This window comes from Phyllostomus discolor, chromosome 1, assembly GCF_004126475.2.
Source record: "Phyllostomus discolor isolate MPI-MPIP mPhyDis1 chromosome 1, mPhyDis1.pri.v3, whole genome shotgun sequence".
Lineage (NCBI taxonomy): Eukaryota > Metazoa > Chordata > Mammalia > Chiroptera > Phyllostomidae > Phyllostomus > Phyllostomus discolor.
In genome coordinates, this window is record NC_040903.2 from 61,343,436 (window position 1) to 61,369,840 (window position 26,405).

The 26,405-nt window shown below is 41.0% G+C and overlaps 1 protein-coding gene and 1 long non-coding RNA gene across 3 annotated transcripts in view; both read left to right on the forward strand.

The window, feature by feature from the left end:
- The window catches only part of NEBL (nebulette), a 341,865-nt gene that overhangs the window by 17,284 nt on the left and 298,176 nt on the right, over positions 1–26,405 (forward strand). The window lies entirely within an intron of this gene.
- On the forward strand, positions 1,388–19,610 carry LOC118500125. The gene is made up of 3 exons (XR_004902655.1): positions 1,388–7,570; positions 8,626–8,843; positions 19,597–19,610. It is a non-coding gene; the product is annotated as an uncharacterized LOC118500125 (long non-coding RNA).

Sequence of the window (26,405 nt, forward strand, 5' to 3'; positions counted from 1 at the left end):
GTCTGTGTCTCAAGAGGCAGTTGAGTAGACTGACTTTTGTCCCCTTGGCATTTATTTGTGGGTCTCGGGCTCCTAAAATAAATATGTGTACGCACACGCAGCTCAGGTGGATCCTGTGATAAGGCTTGTGTTGGTCCTGGTTTCTGCTCAGGAGACAGGCTCCCTGGTTCGCCTATTTTCCCAGGTGAAATTTATTACCGGATTGAAATCTCATCCACCCACTGAGTTCCTGTGCATTTTGGAGAAAACAGCGTGCCTCCTCCAGTCTTGCCCTCTGACTTTGAAAACAAATCCCAAACACACTCCTTTTTCATCCTCATAATCAGATCTTAACTTTCAATGCTTTCCAAACCCTGTCGATGTTCCTGTCTTGAATTAATTTTTGGCCACTCCCTGTACATTTATATATGGCTGCATTTTGTGTGGTGCGTACAACCCCATCGACAAGGTGCCACGTGGAAAGCTCTTCAGACCTTTTAAAAAAGGACCAAGCTACCTCTCCCCAAACAGGCAACCCTAATTCCTCCTTCCCCCAATAAATGAATGCCTCCAAATTTTTTTTCTTATAGTTTCTACTGGTCCTTCCTGTTTTTGTGACTTGAGACATTTAACCTTGTGCTATGATGGATATTTTTAACTTTTCTAAAAAACCTTTGTTTCCAAATAGGATTTCTGGGCCCTGCCTGAGACTATAGTATAGTTACTCATCTGGCTTTTGAGAAGCAGCAAAGACAGGTGGCTGGGGACCCACTGCGCCTCTGTCCTCATCACACAGCAGTAGTTAGTCTCTGTAGAAGGAGTGATTTGGAGAGAAAAAGAGAAAATGAGTGTTTATAAATAGAAACCTTGAATTAAAGAACAAACTAGCAGAAACCAGAGGGGAGGTAGGAGGGCAAAATGGGGGGAAATAGGGAAGAAAATAGGGGTGACCCATCAAGGAACATGTATAAAGGACACCTGGACAAAGCCAAAGTGGGTAGGTTCGAGGGCGGGAGGCAGGGATGGGTGGGGTGGGGGGCCGACGTGGGGTGAAAATGGAGACAACTGTATTTGAACAATAATAAAAAAAATATAAAGTAAAATATTGACTTACTAAAAATCTAAAAAAAAAAGAATGGGGCACAGCTCCCTATAAATGGGAGCGTGAATGACCACCTGGTATTGCTTTTCCAAGGCGTCCTTGCCAATTCTGTTTTCCTTTCTCTCGACTGGGCAGCGCTGCACCCACACTTTTGTTCTGGTTTTCTTTTTACACGCAGCTGAGCCCGACCAGTGCAGTGGGTTTCAAGTGTGAATTCTATTTATTTATTTACTTACTTACTTACAATAAATAAATGTTTATTAGATAAATAAATAAATTTACCCTAGGATACTTTTTCCCTATTGTCTTTAGAGAAAGAGGAAGGGAGCGAGAGAAACGTCGATGCGATGTGAGAGAGAAGCATCCATTTGCTGCCTCTCATATGTGTCGGGACTGGGGACCGTAGGCATCCAGACTGAGGGTTGTGCGTGTCCAGTCTTGGACCAGGAACAAACCTGAAACTTAGGCACGTGCCTGGGAATCAAACCCACAACCTTCTGATTATGGGACAGTGCTCCAACCAACTGACTGGCCAGTGCTGTGTGAATTTTAAAGCTGAGGCATTAAAGCAGTGGTCCCCAGCCTTTTTGGTACCTGGGTCCGGTTTTGTGGAAGACAATTTTTCCATGGATGGGCGGATGGTTTTGGGATGATTCAAGTGCATTACACTTATGGCACACTTTATTTCTATTATCATTACATTATAATATATAATGAAATAATTATACCATTCACCACATGCTAGGGTTAGCACATGGGCTTACCAAAACTGTGACTGAGATGAGTGTGCGGTGGGGGAAAGAGACATGGACGGAAGTGGTGAATACAATAATGGGCGGGCCACTCGAGGACTAAGATTAAGTGTTGGATTCTGACTTAAAGCTGCCACCAGATGCAGCCATACAGTTGAAGTACATCAACTCACTGACTGGCCACTATAAAGCCTGCCACAAGAAGCAGCTTACTTGTTACTTGCCGCTCACTGATAGAGTTTTGATATGAGTCTGAAAGCAATTGATTTATTATCATCTCTGTGCAGTCAATCTTCTCTGCTAATGATAATCTGTGTTTGTAGGTGCTCCCCAGTGCTAGCATCACTGCCTCAGCTCCACCTCAGATCATCAGGCATTAGATTCTCATGAGTAGCACACAACCTAGATCCCTCACACGCACAGTTCACACTAGGGTTCACACTCCTATGAGAATCTAACGCTGTCACTGATTTGATAGGAGATGGAGCTCAGACTGTGAAACAGGCAGTGGGGAGTGGCTGTAAGTACAGATGAAGCTTTGCTTGCTCACCTCCTGTTGTGTTGCTGGGTTCCCAATGGGCCACATGGCTGGGGGGATTGGGGACTCCTACGTTAAACTATATAGGCACAATACTCAGTATTTCAAAAGCACTAGTGTATATTTTTAAATTGGAATGCATTTTAAAATATTTTAGATTTTCTGTGAGATTTAGATTTTGAATAAGAGTTTGAGAGGGAAATTCTTTTCTTCTGTTAGCTTTATACTTTAAAATTTCCTGATGGTGAACATATTAAAGAGACCGATAGCAGTGAAGACTTACTCTATAATGTGAAAATGCACATCCATGGTCTCTAGCATTTTGAAAAAATGTCAAGAATTATGCTACTTTTTACTTTTTCTTCATACTCTGTTTCGTATTGTGAGTTTCTAAGCATACTGACTGTGGACTCCTGTGAGTACAGCAGACAGAGAGGGAAATTTAATGTTATAGCTCATTAATGCAGAACTCACCTTCTAAATTTGATGTTAGTGTTTGCCTGAAAGGATATTTTCTGTACTTATTAATATAAGTTGTTCTCTTCTGAAATGGGGAATTGTTCTTTTCACTGTTAAGTCAATTGTTAGTAAACATTTCTCAAAAACACTGAAGAAGGTGGAACATTTCTAAAAACCATGTATATGCTCATTATGAATTTCCTATTTTGGTTATTGTGCTTTATGTGGCCTTACTACTTCATGTACCTTCTAACAAATACAGATGCAATTCTGAATCTTACTTTTATACTATAAAGACTTACCTTTTATTTCTGTATGTATTTTTATTTCAAGAAGTTAATTGGTAATACATTAGCCTTTGTAATCTTGCTGTATAGTGGGTTGTTAGGAACCCAAGCTTTGAAGTCAGGTATTTCAATGTGAGCTCCTTACCCAATTGGAAAGTCACTTCACCTGGCTGACCTCAGTTCCCTTCTATGTAAAATAAGGATCACAATGACATTTACCACTAGAGTTGTTGAGAGGTTTACGAGGGATACTGTGTGTAAAGTGGCTGACCCATTATCATTGCACATTAATGAGCTAGAAGATGCATGGTGTAGGTTAAAGACTTTGGGGCTAGCAGACTGGAGATCTGGGGTGTAGGCTGGAGAAAATCCACAAAGGCTGGAAAGAAAGGATGAGACTAAGGACACCAAGACTTCAGTTCTAAATACATAAAGTGGTGTTGCTTTTCTCTTGGGTTATTCTTTTATTCATATTGCTACAAACAAGGAAATGGATACAGTTTATTTTTTCCAGAGTCACTTTTCACTTTAGCAGAATAAATAGGAAAAGATTTGTGGTCATTGGATTCCTGGACTAGAACTTGATGCATCTGTCTATTCTCTCTGAAACAGGAAGTTTAATGACTGTTCTGAGGTTCATGAGTTCAGAGTGAAGTTTGTCCCTGGAACCAAGTATGTTACCTGATCTACACTTGGCCAGGCTAGTAAAATGTTTGGATGAAATGATATGCTTTCCTTTTTCTCTTTGACTTTTTGCATTCTGGATTAATGATGAATGTTTGTCAGCAGGGGATACCTCTGTCCTTGCGGCCTGTGATGGGACATTGTGTAGCATTGGGAAATGGCAGTGAGCAGGTGGTCTTAGGTTGCCAGACCATTCTTGAGTTGAATGGATTTCAAGTATCATCCTGAGATCAGAACCAGAAGCTGTTTGTAACCAGAAGCATGGTGTTGGGGATAGAGGGATGGCCAAACAGAGAACATGAACAAGAGTGAAAATCCACCCTCGGTTGTACTGTCTTTCAATCCCAGCCTTCCCGGAAGCCGACGGGGGTGGAAGTGAAATTGGGCTTGACTCTGCCTGCAATACTATCAAACCCAGGAGGCCTCACTTCCTCTGTCCCACTTCCTGAAGATGGGAATTCAGTCACTCCCTCATTTATTCATTTAGTGGTAGAATTTATTCATTTAATTAACATTGATTGACCACCTGCTATGAATCAGACCCTGTCCTAAGTACTTGGGAATACAGCAGTGAACAAAGCAGATGAAGACCCCTGCTCTCATGGAACTTCAAGAAGCTGGCAATACATACATAAAACAAAACAACAGTAATAAATATATTAGAAACTGATAAGTACCATAGAAAAAAATAAAGCAGGGAAGGATGAAAGAATGTCAGTGGGTTGGGTGTGGGGGTGGGGTTGGAGGGTGGCTTGCAATTTAGAATAAATTGATCAGGGAAATCTAGTCTTTATACTTGAGCAAAACTTGGGGGAGTTGAGGGTGTGAGCCCTGTGGAGTCCTAGACCCAGGGAATAGCAGGGGCTTGCAAGGAACTTGGAGCTTGTAGGAGAGTAGCCAGGCAGGGAGCCTGTGGGGAGTGCAAAAAGAGGCGAGTGGTAGATTAGGCAGCTAATGTGAGGGGTGGGGTAAGGAGCAGGGAAATGGCGGTGGGGGGGTGGGGGTGGGGTTGTGAAAGGCCATTAAAGGGACTGTGGAGTTGGAGTAATGCTTAGTGAGGGGTGCTGCTGGGGTGTTTAGCAAAGGACGGACATGGTGTGTGACTTAGGTTTTTAACAGGATTGCTCTGGCTGTTGTGGAAATAGTATACTAATGGGCACTATCCCCTTCCTACCATGTCCCCCCCAAAACAAAAGAAAGCTTGTTTTGGGTGTGCATATATGTCAAAGGGACAGTCATATCTTGAGTGTAGTGATACCACCTTTACCATAAGTAAGAATATGTTTTATCGCAGAATGTACTGAGAGCTCTTATGAGGCCCAGTACTGGAGGGAGTTTGATCCCCTGAAAGTTGCTAGGACGTGAGGGTGTGAGGAAAGGGACAGACAGCCCAGGGGGTTCCTGTCATCATCAGTGACTAAGTGCTGCTTTTGACTTAAGCAGGGTGGATGCGTTGTACAAGTTGTTCTTTCTGCAAAAGCAGAGTTTTCGTTTCCTTAATGTAACTTAGATCTAGATTGCTTTGGGGAACTTGGAAAAATCCTGCAGAATGATCGAGTCCTGTGGATTTCTGACAGACGGCCTCATTACTTTCCTCACCCGCCTTTATTCCATCCTCTTTTTCCTGCCCTTCTGTGATGATCAGGGCTGAGGGCATTGCCCTAACAGACCATATATTTCTGACCGATGGTCATTAATTTTCCTTGGCTTGGCTGAAGAAACATTCCCGTCACCTCTCTTGAATGTAGAGTACCACCTTGGCGCGAATGAGTTTTGACAACGGAACCTTGTTCTGCAGCCAGAGGTTGGCCTGGCTCCACTTCCTATTAATTTTCTTGTACAATTAAGGCACCTAGGAAAACATCTGATGAAAGTTTTCATTTTGTGGGCCAATAATAAATGCCATAAGGTGATTTGCCAGTCTGTTGGCTTTGGTTGTGATTTTTTGTACAAAAGCTTTACAAACAATGATTACTACAAAGCTCAATTAGGAGCATGTAATGACTTCGTTTCTTTGAACTTTCAAAAGATGGAAATTGATTTGCACAGATAATTGTGCTGAAGATTTTACATCTCATTTTTATATTTGCCAGCCATCCTCTCCAGTTTCGATTCTTGGCAGTGCAAGTGTTTGGAGACACGTTGTATGTTCCCCAGCACTCACGATTTAGTGTTTGTCCCCCCACATGCTGTAGTTGCGTGGGTCTGTGCATGGAGCCAAATGAGGGGACTCTTAGTCCATCATTTCAGTTTTAATTAGTTGTAAAATATTAGCAGGAAGGCAAAGTTATTTTACATCGAAGTGACTTTTTTGGGAAGTAGCAAATTAAATTTTATGGTAGCAGCTGTTCTGAGTGGAATTTGTCAGAGAGTTGATGAGAAGTGAATGCTTACAGTACTCAGATATAAATCCTTAGTTTAAAAAAGATGCAAGCTGCGAACAAATGAGGGTATTGAAATCTAGAAAAATATTTTTGTAAGAATATGTTTTCAAACCTAGGCCCTGTTGTTTCAGCCTAAGTCTTTCCAAAACAACGATTGCTCTGATTTTGCAGTGGGAGCCCTTGTTTAATTTGGAAGTCAGTACGACATGCTGAAAAAGAAACATAGCTTAGAAGGGAGGCTCCCTAGTAACGGGAATACTGGGTAAAGAATTTGAGAAGGAACAGGACCTTCGCACATGTTGCTCCTAGAGTACTCCCTGGAGTACTGCCTCCATCACACCCATCCTCCCACCACATAGCTTAGCTTAGTTGATACCTTGTCCTCCTTTAGCTCTCAACTCGCAGCAGAATGCCTTCCCTGATGTGGCCTGTTCTCTCTACTGTAAACTCATAGCCACACATAGTTCTTCATAACACTTCATTTATTTTTACTGTATTTGAACAATTCTTTAGTCCGAGAACTTCATTAGATTAGAGAGGGTGTCATTATTACTTTTTGTTATTATTGTGTCATCACTGCCTATAAACAAGGCCTGGCATGGTGATAAATATTTGGGCTTGATAAATATTTGTTCAGTGAACGCATCCATGAATGGATTGAGTTTGGGTGGCTACAGGAAAGCCACTACAAAATTAGACCCATGGCCTCAAATTCAAATGCCTGTGGGGTCAGGCAGCCAAAGTGAATGAGTGAGCAAGACTGATGAAGCAACCTGAGATGTGCTGGGCAACCAGATAGAATGTCTCCTGAACAGGTGCCCGTGTAGAGGATGTTCTCATTCTTCCTTCAGTGGAAGCTAATTCTTCTCACCATCGTGATATGGGCTTGGACTGTGGTAAATTTCAGGGACTCCCTGGGCAGATGAGTAAAGATGGGAAAGAAGACTGCTGGAGGCCACCAAGGGCCCAGGTGGCTTTTGAGCAGAGGCGGGAGATCGTCTGATTAGGAAGTGTTCTGGAAGAAAATTTTGGCAGCACGGGATATCTTCAAGCAGCCGAGGAGAGTAGTACGTTATGAGGCAGAAGCAGTTAGTCCACACCAGAGTTAAATGAAGCGGAGCACTGGAGAAATGTGCCAGTAGAAGCTGTAGTTTAATATCTAGCAGTAGTTTTGCGAATACAAAGACAAATCCATCAGAAAAATAGATTTCTGAAAATTACACTATTCTTAATCAAAGTCTTTCTAGAATCAACAGAAGTCGTGACTTGAAGAGGAATTCACGAGGTGAAGTCAATGGCGGTGGGTTGAGGGTTGAGTGGGACGTGAAAAAGGAGAGCCAGTGAGCGGAGACTCTTTTTTGAGTTTTTCAAGAAAAGAAGCAAAGGTGTTACAGAACAACAGGGCGGGGGGGCTGGGATGATATACTATTACTGAAAGGAACCCCCCAGGTTCGTTATGTCCCCCGCCAGAGGGAAGACATCTCTCAATGCCAGAGATTTGTGAAAAGGAAAGGAAATGTTTATTTAATGCTCTACAAACTTAAAGTAGTGACTCAATGTCTTTATCAAAATCCCAAAGTCCCTTAACACACCCACAAGCACACACAGTCCTTCCTTCCCCCTTTGCCCAGTCTGGGGTACCGTATCTCAGGAAAAGAAATAGAAGTCCGTGGCTCAGGCAGCCCCCGGTTCTTCCCAGTAATCTGTCTCGGCTGGTAGGCCTCCCTTGGTTCCTGGTACCATTAGCTGTGTCGCCAGGATCTCTGGCAACCTTGGTGGTAGTTCCCCCTTCTAAAGCTGCGTAGGTCCCCACTCTGCCAAAACTGCGTGGTTTTCCCCCCTCAGTGGCTGCAAGGAGGGGGGTCACCACTCTGCCAAAGCTGAGTGGTGGTTCTCTGCTAAAGACTGAGTTGTTCTCCCCTCAATGGCTGCCCAGTCTTGGTTTAAACCTCTGCACCAATCTTCCTCTGCAGCCCCATTTCTGACTCCTCCTACAGTTACACCTGCCAGCACTCTGAAAGCCTTCCAGCTTTACTGGGCTACCATCGTGAGTCTTAGCAGGTGTGGCTCCATGTCCTGGAGCCAATCTTCTCCAAGCTCCCACTCAGGCACTGTAACTCGGGGGACCTGCCCCCCAGTTATCATGGTGGGGAAGTTACTTCCATTCCCCTGGCTCAGAGCAGGGCTACATCTATTTAACATATCTAAGCAACCAGTTAAAGGTTATAGATATGTTAAATGGCCATGCCAGAGGTTAGCTGCAAAGCTGTTGCTATACAAAAAAGCTCTCAATGGTCCTGCTCTATTTGTCCCTTCCCCCAGCTCACACCTGTGGGGGAAGGGGTGAGGACAATCCTAATATTTCCTGAACACCTTGAGTTCTGGACCCCATTTCAAATCCCTATTTGCCCCCCACCCTTGGCTGCACCCTATTACAAAGGGACTGAAACAGAAGCATGGTCAGAGGAAAATACCAGAAAGATCCAAGGGCAGGGAGGGATTTACTCTGCCAGTGAGGATCTGTTCTCCTGAGATGGTAAGAGCAGAGGAGAGGGGAAGGTGCCGGTTTCTGAGGTGGAAGTGGTGAGCGGATGGTGAGGTCTTGCCAGGAGGCAGAAGGCAGTCCTGTGCAAGGTGAGAAGAGTGTGAGGGCTTGGGGTTTTGCATCCGGAAGATGAGTGTAGCATGTCATCCTAGAATGAATTTCCATTTCCACTTTTATCGCAGATTTTATTAAGAGGCACTAAAGAAATATTCTGGGAAAGATTGAGGGAAAGCTTCCCGTGCTTTTTCCTTCTGACTTGAAAACACAATAGAAGTCTCAGCTACTTCCTGGAATCTTGAAGAGAAGCAGTGTTCAAAACTATGCCATGGAGGATATTTCGGGTCTGTGGAAACCCAGATGCTATTGCTTTGCCATGTAGGATCTTGTTTTGAATAAACAGACTAAGGCCTATCTTACAGAGCCTTTCAGTCAGATAACTGCATCTGAAGTGGTTCTGAAAATAATACATCAGCATTATGAAACTACTGTAGACCTTCATAATATCTTTGGAATCTGGTAATACCTTAATTTTGTGAGAACTTCATCAGTTAAAAATTTTTTACTTTACCAGTCCATTGCTATTTTTCCATCAGTGAATTCACTCTAACGTCTTTTCAGAGTATCTTATAAGTCAACAAATCTATTTCAAATGTGTTTGTCACTAAGCAACGGTAACTAAGAGCATCTGTAATTAAGATGAAAGTTCCAAGGTAGCAGTGCCCAAACTCAGCACCATTTTCCCCGTTTTCTGACAATGCAAGAGTAGGATGAATAAAAGCAAAAGGCTCTGTTTTCCTCGGAGCACAGTGTGTAAAATTTCTGAACATGTTGGCTGTTCTGGAGCTTATTGGGACAGATGTTTGTGTTTTACAAATCAGCCAGGTAATTTTTCTCTCTGGTGTCTGACATGCACAGGTGAGTACCTGTTGCCAGCAGGGGCACTGCGCAGCTGTGGCTTGGCAGCCACGTGGTAACCAGACCCGTGCAGTCTGCCACGTGTCCTGGGAAGAGGCAGGGGAGTGAGCCCCGTGTGAATTCGACTTCCTTTGCAGCTATGACTGACCTAGATGAATCCGTGATGCAGGCATGTTCTCTCCTTCAACAATGCACAGTGTCCTTTTCTTTTGGGGATTTGTAAAGGAAGGCTCGGATGATTTTTTTCCTATTCATTGTGCCTGGCTCATAGCAAGCACTTCACAAATGCTCCTCTTTCCCTTCCCCACTTCCAGTTCCCTTCTGTTCCAGGGGAAAGGGGGAGGGGGAGGGTTTCCATAACAACCTTTTATTGAATAAGCTCCTTTTAGACCTGTTGTGAGATGGCCAGTGGGCCTGAGAAGTCCAGAGAGCCAAACCTCATCTCATGGGAGGCTTTGCTGATAAAAGAGGACTCACTCTGCCTTGGTCAACAAGCAATTATTGAGTGGCCCTCCTGCTGCCTGTGAACTTGGGGCTTCCACAGTCACCCACAGGTTGGCAGACTGGGTGTCAGCCACCAAAGAATGCTGACTGGGGGGGTCTAGTTATATTTTGGTTCCCAAAATCTTAGGTTTATGATCTTGGGTAAGTCATAACCACATTGAACTTTAATTTCCTCACTCTTACCCTGGGGACAGTAATATCTGCTTGGCTCATATAGTAGGGTTGTCCTAAGAAGTAGATGGGATAGAATATGTACAAGTGCTATGAAAAGGTATATATATATTTATTTTTCAACAGATTTTTCCTGAGTGGCTCCTTATGTGCCAGGCACTGTTCTAGTTTCATAATCTATTACATGTCAGAACAAATAAATAGATCTACTTAGTTCTTTTTAATGGCAGTTTAATATTCCACAGTATAGGTGTTCTGTAATTTATTTAACCACCCTTCAGTTAACAAATATTAAACAGTGCTGCATTGTGTATGTGTATATATATATATGTATATGTATGTGTGTGTGTTTGTGTATGGTCTGTCCTGAAAAAGTCCAGCCATTGTTAATATAATGAGAATGGTTTGTGTGACATTGATGTAAGCTGGCGGCCAAGGAGAGGGGACTGGAATGTGCATGAATGATGATGACTTTACTAGTCAGTGGGAGCACCACTGAGTGAGAATGTGTACTGTGTGGCCGTTGCATTAAAAATAACTGAGTGAGTAGAGCAACAAATCTGCATCCAATTTTGTGTTAAGCTTGAATATTCCTCCATGGAAACTATTCGGATGATGCAGGCAGCCACAGCTATGGGCAACTGGTGATTGGCAGCTTTACCATGACAATGTGCCTGCTCCTGCATCATGTCTCGTGCAGTTTTTTGGTGAAACATCAAATCAACTAGGTGACTCAGCCCCCATCCAGCCCAGATTTGGTGCCCTGTGACTTCTGGCTTTTTCCAAAACTAAAGTCACCTTTGAAAAGGAAGAGATTTCAGATCGTTGATGAGAGTTGATGATATTCAGGAAAATAATGGGGCAGCTGATGGCGATTGGGAGAACTGTGTGAGGTCCCAAGGTGCCTGACTTGAAGGGGACTGAGGTGTCATTGTCCTGTATGCAATGATTCTTGTATCTTCTTCAATAAATGTCTCTATTTTTCATATTACATGGCTGGATCCTTTCTGGGTAGACCATATATGTATGTGTGCGTGTTTGTGCGTGTGTGTATCTGGGAGAATGTTACAAGAGATTTTGCCAGAACAAAAGCATACATATTTAATATTTTGTTGGATTCCCCTTTAAAAGACATTAACAGCCTACCTTCCCACCCAACATGTATGAGAATTCCCATCTTCCCACACTCTTGCTAATACAGTCTTTTAAATTTTACAAATATGTGGGATGAAAAATAGTATCAAATAGTTGTGTTCTCTTCAATTTCATGATTAATTAATGAGCGTCTTTTAATGTTTGTTGGCCATTGTCAGTTCTGGGATTAGCCTTTTAAGCAACCTCTTTAGCTACTGAAAAATATATTTTCTTCTTATTATTTGAAGGGACATTTTATATATTTTGAAACCTTTGATGTTATATACTTTTCCATTGAATGACAGGTCCAATGTTAACATTTATTTTGCAGCAGAGGTAAGAGACACAGGAAGTTAAATAGGCAGTTACCAGTCACACAGACAGTTAATGATGAGACTTGGGTGGGAACCAGGCTCCTAGTCCGGTCTGACGTTATTTGTGCAGAGAGGGTCGTTGGGAGGCTCAGCAGGCCAGGGAGGTGGGTCACCTCAGTGAGGCAGTTGGATGCCTGGAGCAGCATGAGGGAGGCCGCTGGGCCACAGAAGGGAGACAGGGTGGAGTGCAGGCTTCTCCAGGTGCCCAGGGCCCCTTCAGCCCAGCCTGCAGGAGTTACTTAACACTGGGAAAAAGGGAAGGTGACTAGGGAATTGAGGGCTGATGACTGTGTCTTTGTTTCTTAGGGCTGAATACAAAGGCAAAAGTGACAGCCCCTGGAGGTGCCACTTTTCCTCCTCCCGAGGGCACAAGTGCTGCTTTAGCTGCCTCTGCATTGCAGAGACTAGAGGATGTTACCCTTCTTAACGACCACAAGAGAGCCACATGAGAGCCGGGGCAAAGGTCCCCTTCTTAGTTGACTTTTCTGCAGCACCTCATTTGAATCATCACATCTTTTTTTCTTGATTAAATAATTACCATTTCCTTTTCTGTGTAAAACAGTAAGCTGATGTGGCATTTTTCTGAAATGGCTCTAGTTTAGGCTCTTTCTCTTCTTTTCGTGATCAGGCTTGTGATGTATGTATAATGGGGCTAAGTCCTAGGGTAGAAATTCTAGACTTTTTTTTTTTAAGGCTGGAAGCACCTTAAGGGCCATCTTGTTCAATTTGCTTATCAAATAGATAGGGAATCTAAGATTTGGGAAGTAGGGTGATTTACTTGAAAGAATATTTATTTTCTTTGAAATGTTGTACTAAGTACAGTAGATCCTTGAACAACTTGGGGGTCAGGGGTACCAACCCCCCACATAGTCAAAAATCTACTTGTAACTTTTGACTCCAAACACTTAACTGATAGCCTACCATTGATCAGAAGCTTTGTTGATACTATAAATAGTTGATTAACACATTTTTATGTTATGTGTATTACATACTGTATTCTTACCGTAAGGTAAGTGAGAGAAAAGAAAATGTTCATAAGAAAATCATAGGAATAGAATATACATTTACAGTATTTATTGAAAAATTTTGTGTATAAGTGGATGTGTGTAGTTCAAACTGGTATTGTTCAATATTAACTATAGTTAATAAAGTACGTTTTATGTTTAAATTGTAACTTTCAGATCTGCATGTTTTTGGAAGACCCTCCTTTCCTTGCTTTCATTATGCAATGCATATAAAATGTGCTTAGTCAGTACTTGTTGAATTAATAAAAGGCTATGGTAATTATTGTATGTTTCTCTGTGTTAATCACACACACACATACATCCTTAGTCTGAAATTCAATGATGTATAAGCACTTCAAGGTTACACCTGTAGTTTTTCTCTTGGTTTCAGACATAAGAATATTTGAAATATTCAAAGTTTAAAAATCGTCCAGTGACTTTAAAGAATTTAGAGGAGACACCACAGCTTCCCTTAGCTTTTAGATGTTGATTTTTAATAATCGATCCTTTTAGAAAATTTCTTTGTGTATGTTAGTCTGCTATTGACTCATTTTTCTTGTGTTCTGTTCCAAGCCCCCTGGGTGGATAGTTTCACCATGGGGTGAGAGGGAAGGCAGTCACGGACTGCTGTGCTGTTGTCGTGCTGGGTGCCCTTGGCGTAGGCTAAGTGGGAGGGTCTTTGTGGTTAGAACACAGGTGGCTCAGGTTGTGCTAACGGATGGGGTTGGTGCAACCCAGGGTGGAGTTGCATTGGGTTGATCTGTCTGGTCATGGTCTCAGGAAAGGGCCAGGCACATCTGAAGTCAGATATCTGTGTATTGGGAGCACCACCAATGGGGAATGCTTAGGAATGATGGGTTATATTACCAAGGAGAATGCCAAGAGAATTGCTGTTCCTACAACTTTCCCTACTGAATAAGGTCTTTTGTCCTGTTACAAAGAGTGATTCACAGCCCTTAGTCCTGGCCTGGCTGGGGTTGAAATGTGGATACCAGGGGTGGGACCTGCCTTCTACCTAGAAGCATTTGCTATTAGGTCAAGAGGGAGATTTTCCAGAGGAGAAGTTCTGCTGAAGGGAGTGGGGAGGGTGATGGTGAAAATCCTGAACCCTAACTACCCCGTAGGGTTAAACCTTGAGGCAGCCATTTGCTGCGCTGCCTGCATCCTTGTTATGAGGGCCCTCATCTGAAGGGAGGCAATAAACTTTGGATTCAAAGTAGAGGGAAGCTTCACATACTTTAAGTAATCATTTCTTATATGCCATTCACCCAGATTCTCCAAATGATGATATTTTAATACATTTGTTTTATCTTTTTGTCTGTTTTTCTCTGAGCCATTGTGATAAGTGCAGTCATGCTGTCTTTCTCTCCCTAAATATTTCACTGTGTATCCTAAATAAAAAAAAAGAATTCCCTTATATAAGTATCATACAACTTTCAAAATTGGGAAATTAATATTAATACTATAGTATAATCTAATCTATAGACCTCATTCATATTTTACTAATTGAAACAGTGTCATTTTTAGCAAAATAAAATCTCTGATCATGCATTTTTTAAAAGATTTTATTTATTTTTAGAGAGAGGAGCAGGGAGGGAGAAAGAGAGGGAGAGCAATATCAATGTGTCGTTGCCTCTTGAGTGCCCCCAACGGGGGACCTGGCCTGCCTGTAACCCAGGCATGTGCCCTGACTGGGACCCTTTGGTTCTCCGGTGGGAGCTCAATCCACTTAGCCACACTAGCAAGGACTCTGACCATGCATTTTATTGAGTTGTTATGTCCCTTTGGTCTCCTTTAATTTGGAACAGTTCATTCTTTTCTTGTGTGACAGTGACAATTTTTAGATCAATTTTATTTATTTTTTTTCATGTGTGGAATGCTTCTTATTTTATATTTGATGTCTCATGATTATTCTATTAGTTTTAAATGACTATTTCTATTTAGTTAATACTGATTTATGAAAGTTGAAGACTCAATTTATTCTTATTTTATCCCATTATTTTACCTAAAATATCTTGTTGTTCTATATATAAATCCAGCAAGTATTGTATAAAATAAGGTCAAGTAGTTTTTGCATGTTTGCTTTAAATAATGTCCAACAAACTCAAGTTAGATAGACTAAATTACCATTAATAAATTTAGTTTATAAGTTAATCACATTTCATTAACCATTTAAAGTTGCATTTGTAAATTAATATATCTAATCTTCTAAATCACTCCAAATGCCTACTAAAGTAAACCTAAAGACTGTAGCAAATGGCACTCTAAGTACTTAAATAATCCTTGTAAAGTTAGAAGACTTATTAATAGAGTGGATCTCTCATTTCTCTAAATATTCTCAGACAATTTGATAATGTACTCATCTTTTCACCTTTTACTCAATTATAGGTCTAAAATCAGTTACAATCTGGTACATTATCAAAAACATCAGATTCTCCAGCATTCTATACCATTGAATACCTGATGTACAAATATTATTTTGAACTTAACACAAAACTATTATACTGTTGCTTTTATTTCCTTCAGCATCTCTATGTTTAATTTCAAATCTCCCCACACACGCTCACTACCAGGAGGAGATCTGTGATGTGAGGCAGGCTGATGTTGCCGTGCTAACTGTTGAGGTGACTGGCTGCCACGTTTACCTGGCAGAGATTTGGGGTTGAGGAGGCATATGTCCAGGGTCTTTTTGAATTTCCAATAAGGCCTTTTTTATAATCACTATGACAACAGGAGGCTAAGCCCTATATAGTTACTACGACAACAAATAGCAGCCCACACCCTTCAGGTGTGATGGATTTTCTGACTAGGTCTGCTGGGTTGATATCCCTATGTCCTTCTTTCTTCTGATTTGGGTAAATGTACATCTGCATTCTCATTCAGGTTGCAATTGCTTTCCCCCACTGCTTGATTGCACTCTTCATTTCTTTAGCTCTTGGCAGCATTATACAGTCATTTTCTTCTATCTGATTGGATTTTGCATTTCCTTTTGAATCTTTGGCCACAAATCTAAGGCTTCATGCTAATGAAAATGTCTTTCTCTAATTTTTCCGTATTACTTTGAATTATGTAGCCTTTAGGACTTGGCTTAGATTTCTAGAAATAATTCCACTAGTGCTGGGTAACCTGATTAAGTAAAGTCCTGGGCCAGCCACTGTTCTTAACATTTGCAAGCCCTGTGTGTATATTGTAACTAGAGATGACAAAGTATGTTCTTCTTTGAATTTTGTTACTGAATTGTTTTTGAACAGATGTGAAGAATTAATCACATTCAAATGTATAGAATCAAGTAGGAATAGGTCCTGTATAAGAATTTCATGAAGCCATGGATAGTGGTGTGGTATTTACTTTTGGTAATTTAATTTCATTTGCTTACTTGTAGTGTTTGGGGTAATAGTAGTCACTGTTCATTTTCTTGGCAGATATTCTGTCCCATGGTTATCTTTTCTAATTCTCTAACTCTCCACTTTGTGTTTTCGCCCTTACTCATTGCTCAGGTCTGCCTCCCCTCCCCTTCTGACATCTTGTTGAACGCTGAACCCTTTTGTTTTTTTTATAAGCTATGGTTTGCATATTTAATATGTACTTACTTACCTTGCAACCATAGTCTCTATCATAGTTGGTGGCCCATTTATTTTAAAGAGTACTTGTCTTTGTCTTCTGGGGTAGCTTCTCAGGTTTACCTTCAAGGCCACCACGTGTTGAGCTTGGTGGGAACCTAAGAGCCATCAACTCTTTCTACCTTTGATCTCCATTTCTTCTGTGTGTTCATCTCTTCTTGGTCTTGGAAACTCCCAGCAGAAAATGGACCTGTTTTCTAGGTGTTTAGTGTGAATTGGAACAGTAGCATTAGTGTCCCAACAGTGCAAGAATGTTTTGTTTTCTACTGTGTGAAGAAGCCAGTGTGATGCTCCTTTCAAACTTGTCCTTTATGATTACAGTCGCCATTACCCTGAGGGGGGCCAGAAAATAGGAGCTGACCACTGACTGTTAGAAATTCTGATACCCAGCATCTACACCCTGCTCAGCTCCTCTCCACATGCTCAGTTATGCTTCTGCTTTCGGGCCTGCAATCTGCAGCTCCGGGCTGCATGCAGCCCAGGATGGCTGTGAATGTGGCCCAATACAAAATCATAAATTTACTTAAAACATTATGAGATTCTTTTTATGTTGCAATGTATTTAAAATGTGGCCCAAGACAAACTCTTCTTCTTCCATTGTGGCCCAGGGATGCCAAAACTTTGGATACCCCACCATCTATGTATAGGAAGTGGCCAATGAATCAGTAGCCTCAGTGACCAAAACTCTGAATGGGTTTTAGAGGCTGAAAAACCAGGAGGAAATTAGCAGCATTAGCTATTGTGCTCTTAGACACTAAACAGGATTATTTGGCAAACTGGACTAGTTCTAGAAATCTCTACTGTCCAAGGCAAAACCATGTTGTTGATGACCAATGTTTTTCCTAGTTTTTTAGAGCTGTAAATTAACACCAAATCTATATAGACAATTAAGCATGAAGACTAAACACACAAGATTAGTTTTGTGTAGTTGAATACAACAAAATTATTTAGGTAAATATTTACATACTTTTCTAATGCTAATAATCATTATTTGTTATGTATGATATGCCAGATACTTAAAAAAATTGTTTCATTGAATTCTAACAACCTTCTGAAGTGTTATAATTATCTACAGATTTTAAAAAAAGGTTTTCTTTCTTTCTTCCTTTCTTTCTTCCTTTCTTTCTTCCTTCCTTTCTTTCTTCCTTTCTCCCTTCCTCCCTCCCTCCCTCTCTCCCTTTCTTTCTTTCTTTCTTTCTTTCTTTCTTTCTTTCTTTCTTTCTTTCTTTCTTTCTTTCTTTCTTTCTTTCTTTCTTTTTAGAGAGAGGGAAGGGAGGGAGACAGAGAGGGAGGGAAACATCAATGTGTGAGAGAAACATCGATTGGTTGCCTCTTGTGAGCCTCCAACTGGAGACCTGGCCTGCATCTCAGGCATGTGCCCTGACTGTGAATCCAACCAGTGACCTTTCATTTTGTGGGACAACACACAACGTGCTGAGCCACACCAGCTAGGGCAAGAAGTTAAGTGCTTTTCCCAGAGTGACATGTTTTATGAGCAAGAAGTTAAGTCATTGCCCAGGGTGACATGACCAGTAAGTAGTAGAGCCAGGACTTAGGCACATATCTGCCTGCAACCAAAGACCATGCTTTAGTCCCTTCAGTGTAGGCATATGTTATGGGGAGTGATGTAATAGATATCTTAAGGGGTTTCCTTGCTAAATTTTATGCCAGTCCGGGAAGTTGGCAGAAAGTACTGATTTAAGGAAGAACTATATCAACTTCAAGAATATTTTCCCTAGCTATCCATTAATTAATAAGTAACTTCTTTTCTCCAATGAGAGTATGACATATCATTCATTTTGCTTTAAGTATGAATTACTTAATACAGATTGCTTTCCTACTGGCATACGGCAGTGTAATTTTGAATAAAAGATTCAATGACTGAGGGAGGAGAAATTGGAGGTAATTTTGGAACACAGAGACCCTTCTGAATAGGACGGGCCTTGGTGAGCATTGCCTAGCCATAGAGCAACCCAACACAATGGGTTGCTGTGGGAAGTAAAGGAGAATTAGAAGGATGGACAAAGGCAGGTCCCTAATCAAGTTCACTTCTCTCCTAATTTTGCTTAATTTGAGGGGTTTTGATACTGGAATGTTCATTGAGCCCTGGCATGTAACGGGGTGAGGGTGCAGGTGAGGGTGTGGAAGAAGAGCAGTCACGAGAGTAGCCCTCAAACTTCAGTATTCACTGGACACATTTGGGGCTTTCTTCAGAAACAGAGATTTCTGAAGCCTACTGCTAGTGAGCTGATCCAGCAGGTGTGGGTGGGGGGCCCAGAGATCTAGATTTTATCAGTCTCACTAGGTGATTCTCATGCAGACGGTCCAAAGACTAACTTTTGGAAACTTTGGGTTGGGGTCTTCCATGAAGCTAATACAAAGTCTATGACCTGACTCAGAATATGATCTGGTGGCTTCTATGAGGGTGTGGACTCCCTGTCTGAACAACTGACGGTGCTTGAATACAAAGAGGGGCTTTCTCTCTGAGAACAGTGCTGAATCTAACCAGTCAAAGCTCTGGAAGATCCAGACAGTTCTGCCTCAGGGACTGACCGCGCTGTCTTCCTTACCTTTCAGCTAGTTTTTGGCCTCATCTCTTGTCCTGGCGGGTTTGGGGTAAAGTGAAAGAGGAAGAGGAGGCCAGCTGCAGAGAACCGATGGTGGCAGTATGGCCACTGGGACATCAGGGCTGAAACTGGGGCAGTCCCAGGCAAACGGGGATGCTTGGCCACCCTACTTGCACAGAAGCCCTCATTGTGTCGACCCATCAATAACTGCTTAGCATGCAGAAGGGTTGTGCTATGGTGTCATAGGCCAGGTAAATAGCTCAATGTCTTATGTCCTATATATCAGTTTTCTTTTAAATCTTCACCCAAGGATATTTTTGTTGATTTTAAAGAGAGAGGGAGGGAGGGGGGAGAGAGAGAGATGGAGATATGAGAAGGAACCATCAATCAGTTTCCTCTGGTATGTGTCCCAACTGGGGGTTGAACCTGCAACCTAGGTATGTGCCCTGACTGGTTGAACCCCCAGCATTTTGGTACACCAGGAGATGCTCCAACCAAGTGACCCACCTGACCAGGATAGTGTTCCTTATTTTTAAATGAAGAAGCCCTTTTTGGTTTAGTGTCTTTGACTCTTTAGGCTCATTTCCTGCAGCTGCAGGAGGCTGAATGCAGGTAGCCTCACCTGACCTTTGAAGTAACTTCTCAATGATTAATTTTTGTCAATTATTATTATGCCAAGAGCATTGCCAGTTGCTGCTGAGTCTCTCCCTCCCCCTTCTCTCCCTTCCCCTCCTCTCCTTCCCCCTTCCCCTCCTCCTTCTCCTCCTCCTCCTTCTTTCCAATCTCCACTGAGGCTATAACTAGGATGTAGCTTTATTGAGACTGGAGAAATTAGATCTTAAAACAGCCCCTTGGGAGGATAAGGATGGGGAACACCAGAGAAAGAGGTTAAGGGAGGATGGGCTGTCCTGTTGGCAGAGGTCCTGTGGCCTCACCTCACCCAGTGGTTCTACTCTTTTATTCACTTAGAGAGAGAATCTAGTATGTTCTTTCTGAAGTCAGTTTGGAAAAGGAAAATGTGTTTTCTTGAGTGAGGAATGTCCCGAGGGTGGAGTTCAGGCTGCTTTGCTCTCAGCTTGGGCTCTGGGATGAAACAGGGCCCACAGACACAGCTCTGTTTGAACTAAAATGACTCACAAGGGGTGTCCAAGGAGAAATGAATGAGCGCACTGGAACCTGGACAAGTGTTGCCTTCAACTGAGGATAGACTGGGCGAATGAGCAAGATGAATAAACCCATTTTTGTTTTTTCAAAGGTATCAAATATTAAAAATTAAAAAGTAATTTCAATTACAGTTGACATTCAATATTAGTTTCAGGTATACAGCATAGCAATTAGACATTTATATAACTTATGAAGTGATCCTCCTAACTAGTCTAGTACCCATCTGACACCAGACATAGTTATTACAGTATTATTGACTATATTCTGAGTGCTGTACTTTACATCCCCTTAAAAAAAGGTATCATATATTGAAGTGTGTGTACATAGATAAGAAATAGAGTCTGAAGGGAATTCTTAAGAGGAATTCTTAATCCCCATTTAAGCCAAAGTAGCCTTGTAGAATCAGAATAGCTACCCTTCCAGATGAAAGGGGAGCATGTTCTTCTGGGTGAATAGATCCTGATGTTTATTAAAGCAGTGTCAGAACTCAGTAATCACCCCATACATGATTTGATCCCAGTAGGTTTCTCATGTAATTATATTTGCATATGCTAATATTAAAAGTAATTTGCATTGCAAAACACATACTAATTGTTGGGATAGTTGTGAGGGTAGGAAGGAAGATGTTCCAGAAGTTTTCTAACAGATGGGAAATCACCTTTGAATGGAAACTTGTCCAAACCTAGATAGAGATTGACAGTAAAAAAGAAAGCCCTCAAAAGAGGGATGTACAGTTGTTTATGATGGAGTTTACATGGATTGAGTGGGGTCTCCTAAAATATATCAGGTGTGTAGGAAACTCCCAAAAAAGAGAGATTGAGGATATTAATCCCATCTCTTCTTACTCAAGAGTTTACAAAGTATTTCTAGCACTGTTGCCAAAATGATTTGGAAACAAAAATACTTTGCCCTTATAATGCAGCTTTGAGTCTAAGAGAGTAGAACATTACTTGAGTAAATTCAAGACTAACTTTTTTTTGTAGCATGGAAATTTGGCACCTGTTTAGAAAACCTGCAGGTCAGTGGAAAACAAAACAAAGAGTGACTTGTACACAGAACAAAGATGACCATCAACATCGAGGTGTTCCCAGTGAGGGCTCTGAGATGCAAGGGCACTGTGGAAAAATCAGAGATGTTGTCATGGAAGACACATCACCCATCCAAACTCACTCTTCTATTATTTTGAGACCTATATTCTTTGGAAACTGTAGCCCTAGGATTAATATATTGGATTAGCTGACATATACTTGTGCTCACAAGGGGCCACGCACTGTTTGAGTTCTTTGCCTGTATTAACTCATATAATCCTTGCAGCTCTCTGAAGACACTCTGTTTTTCTCTCTTCACTTTAAGATAAGGAGGATCTGAGTACAGATGAGAGGGAAAACTCAACTCAAAGTCACTCAGCTTGTCGGTGGTAGAGTTGAGATAGACCCTGGCTTCAGAACTTGTTCTCTCTACCACTGCCCTGTGCACTCCCTCCACAGTAATCTCATTCTGCTAAAATAGTACCTGCTTTTCTTACTTGAAGCTGTAACTTGTACTGAGGTAAGGGCTTGATGTGAGGGCTGCAGTTTTACAAACAGATTGTAAGTCACAAAAAGAAAGCTGGCAAAAGCATGAAGTAGAATTCCTACTTCATATCATATAAAAGTATTAACTCAAATGGATCAAATATTCAAGTCTAAGAGCTAAAAGGTATAAGACTCTTGAAAGGAAAGGGGCATAAATCTTTGTGACCTGAGGTTAGGTCGTAGCTTTATAGTCAGTCTGACACTAAAAGCACAAGCGACCAAAGAAAAATTAATTGAATTTCATCAAAAGTTAAAAACTCTTGTGCTTCAGAGGATATTCTCAAAAAAGTAAAAAGACACTCCACAAAATGTGAGAAAATATTTGCAAATCACACAAAGGACTTGCATCCAAAATATACAAAGAACTGTTATAACTCAATAATTAAAAGACAACCCAATTATAAATGGGCAAAAGATTTGAAAAGATATTTTCTGAAAGAAGATATATGAAGGGCCAAATAAGCATATGAAAAGAGTCTTAGTCTTTAGAGAAATGAAAATCAAAACTACAATGAAATACTTTACACCCACTGAAATTTACATAGTCAAAAAAGATGGACAATAACAAGTGTTGGTGAAGGTGCAGAGAAATTAGAAATCTTAACATTGCTTGTGGGCCTGTAAAATGGTACAGCTACTTTGGAAAACAGCCTGGCAGTTTCTCAAAAAGTTAAAAATAGAGTTACCATATGACCCAACAATTCTTTTTCTTGGTGTGTGTGTGTGTGTGTGTGTGTGTGTGTATCCAAGAGAATTGAAAATGTGTGTCCACACAAAAACTTGTATGTGAATGTTCATAGCAGCATCATTCATAATAGCCAACAAAGTGGAAACAATCCATCAAAAAAAGTAAATTCACCAAAAATAGAAATGTCTATAAACCGAAGAATGGATAACAGATATGGTATATCTGTCCAATGGAACATCATTCAGTCCTAAAAAGAAATAAAGTACTGATGCATGGTATAACATGTTGAACGTCGACCACATTAAGCTACATGAAAGAAACCAGACACTAAAGACCACATGTTGTTGTATGATTCCATTTATATGAAATGCTCAGGACAAGGCAGATTCATAGAGACAGATTGGTACTTGCCACAGGCTTTCAGGAAAAGGGAGAATGGAGAGTGACTGCCAGTGGGAACAGGGTTTCTTTTGGGGGGTGATGAAAATGTTCTGGAATTATAAACTGGTGATAGTTGTACAACTCTGAGAACATATTTTTTAGTAAAAACCCACTAAATTGTGCACTTTAAAAAGGCAAATTTTATAGTATTTGAATTACATCTCAGTTTATAAATGTATTCATACAAAACCAACAGACAACAAACAAACCAACCAACAAAGCTGTATCTGCCCTTCTGGGAAAATCAGGAAGCAAAGTTGCTATTGACCATTCAAAAAACACAGCAGCAGGAAATTCACCAATTTCATTTTGAGAACCAAGGGAAACTGGGATCCAGCTCCTCCCGAATGAGCTTCCTTTTCTTCTTGTATTCGTCTCTCTCAAACTTGACTAAGTTGGAAGAAATGACTGGAAGAAATGACTGTTTCAGTAGGGGAAAAAAACGATGGCACTTCTGTTTCTATGTCAAAGTCAGTGTTCTGTGTCATGACCTACCAAACACTCCAGAGGTTCCAGATGTATCACAAAACAACAACATTTTGTAATGTTGACCCTTTCCATACTGGCCTTTATTAGTTTTGTACTGTGCTATGCTTTGCTCTAGGTAGGTTAGTATTTTTTTTGCTTGTTTGTTTGATTTTGTTACTTCTGCTTATTTATGTATTTTCACAGAGGGAATCCCTACAGTGAGCAAAGTCTAGCCCACTGGAGGCCTAACTGTGGAGGATACATGCTGTCATTGTTTTGGAAACTTTTTTTCCAGTTAATAGGCATGTAGCTCATCCGATACTGAGCTTAGCTCAACATCAACCTCAATCCTAGCATGTCCTCTTTTCATGCTGTTCGTTAAAGATTGGGGCGGGGGTGTCAAGTGGGACTTTGAGGACCAGCTTTAAAAAATGTGATATAATTGACTATAACATTGTATTAGTTTCAGGTGTAGAACAAAATGATTTGATTGATATAGGTATATCAAAATGGTATAGCAAAATGATCACCACAGTAAGTTCAGTGAACATCCATCACTACACATGACTGCACATTTTTTTCTCGTGATGATGACTTTCTTTGCTGACACACAGTACATAGTCACAGGTCATTGCTTTTCTCCGACAAGGTTGTTTTTTAAATAGTTGGTCAAATTAGGAACCAAACAAGGTATATTCATTGACTTAGCTGTTTTGTGTAATAAGTATTTTTATATCTATAATTGTACTTTTAACCCCTTTTTGATTTCCTTTATTTTTTGGAGAAACCAGGTCAATTACCCTATAGAACACCCCACAGTTTGGGTTTGGCTGAGTGCTTTCTTGTAGTGTCATGTAACTTGTGCCTCTGTCCCTGTATTTTCTGTAAAGTCATAGTTAGAGTAACAGGCCTCATTAGATTCTGGCTCAATTTTTATTTATTTATTTTTCCTGGCAAGAACACTTCATAGGTGGTGCTGTCCATTTCTATGGCATCACCTTAGGAAGGACGTGATGTCTGACTGGCCCAGATTTAGATGTGCTGTTAAGGTTGATGAGGAGATTTAGCTCGGTGCCTAATCCACTCATTATAAGGTTCCCTGTTGACCTTTCACATAATGGGTTTTGTAACTACTGATGATCTTACCTAGGAGTTGCAAAATGGAAAATTTCTAATTCCATCATTATTTCTGCTTTTATTAGTTGGCATTCTTTTATATGGATGAATTTTTTTATCACCAATTATTTGGTCACCCTGAAATATAGTTTGAAAAGGAAAAGCAGTATATACATCTTTAGTCTTGCCATTTTAAAAAAATATTTTATTTATTTTTATTTGCAGGAGTGGGGAAGGGAGGGAGAAGGAGATGAAGAGAAACACTGATGTGTGAGGAAACACCAATCCAGTTGCCTCCTGTACCTGTGACCTTTCACTTTGTGGGACGATGCCCAACTAACCGAACCACACCGGTCAGGGCTAGCCTTGCCTTTATTTATTCATTGTCAGAATAATGAATTGGGGCCTTAGCAACTTCTAATGGTGCTTACTAAAAGCTGTTTGCTACTGTTTTTGGGGTAGAGGTGGAAGAACATCTTATCAACTCACTATAAATCCATGGACTTTATAGATTTGATATGTTTAAGTCAGTGACAGTCATCCTTTTTGATATTCAAGTTGTCCCATCTCTTGCCAGTGGCGGCTCCTCCTAATTAGCTAGTATGTCTTGTTGACACTACTCTGTTAGTCTGAGCCCTTGCCTTCTGGGCAGCAGTTTCTATCTCTTTAAGTAATTGGATTAATTGGTCTTTAAAATTCCTTTTAGTTTTAGCTTCCCTTCCAGAGAAGAAAGGCTGTACGCTAATATTCTACAATGAAATCTCATGCCCAAGATATACTACTTCGATTTTTTCTTTTTAGAGTTTATATAATAAGTGAATTATTGATTGGAAAATATGAAATATTCTTGCTTCTCTTCCTTTAATGAGTGTCACTATAGTTTAGGACACTTTTGTACTCTAAGCTAAATAGCTAAATAGAAAGCAAAACAAGTGATTATTTCTATATTGAAGGTTGCAATGAGGTTTACCAAGGAAGTCTCTGATTTTGAAGGTGGATTGGTTTCAAAATATACCAGCATTATGGTTGTTACTCTTCTAAATGTGATATTTTCCTCACCTCCTATGTGAGGCACCAGGCAGGAAGAATGGATAGCTACATTTTGTCCCATAATCCCTGGTAAGGCAGAATGGGGAGCTAAGGAGGGCCTGAGGCCCCCCAATGAGCTGTTCAGGGAAGTGCAGAAGGCTGCAGAGCTGGCCAAGACTTGCCAGGTGGCTGCAGAGTCAGCCCCAGTCCTTACAAGCCAGGAGCTGTAGCTTCCATCCAGGCAGTGCCTGAACCAGATCCAGGCAAGCGGGCCAACTCCCCAAGGCTGTCCCTGGGACCAGAAGGTATAGCCAGAGGGAAGCATGAATTTAAATTCCAGGGCATAAGACAAAAGCTCCTCATTTCTAAGAAGAAAGAGCTGAAAATGACTTTTTATAAATGCTTGAAGGACACTGTCTCATACTGAATCATATATAATAACATTTAAGAGGGGCCTGATTTTTGTTTCTGTCTGTGTCCTGTGGTGCACATGTGACTTCAAAGGCAACTCTGTGGGGAGCAGGGAGAAAAGAGCATGCTTTTATTTTGAATTTTGGCACAAATCCTCCAAACTACTTTTGATGGCCAGGAAACAAAACTCACATTCCCTGTAAATTCATTTGCATTTAGCAGATACACCTTTGTTTTGCTATGGTGACCATGTCCCTTCTTCAACCGGTGTGTTCTTTCTACCTTGTGGCTTTATTTTGTAGGAAAAAGACAAGGGTGATGCTAGATGATTCTCAAACAGTCCAGTTCATTAATTGCCCCCTCCCCGGCTTCTCCTTCCCTCCCATTATTGTAAGTGTCTAAAGAATTTAAAACAGTTGTTCATAAGACTGTTTAAAACCACAAAACACCCTTTTAATAGGAGTCTTATGTTGTAGAAAGGAGCTCCTGGTTTCA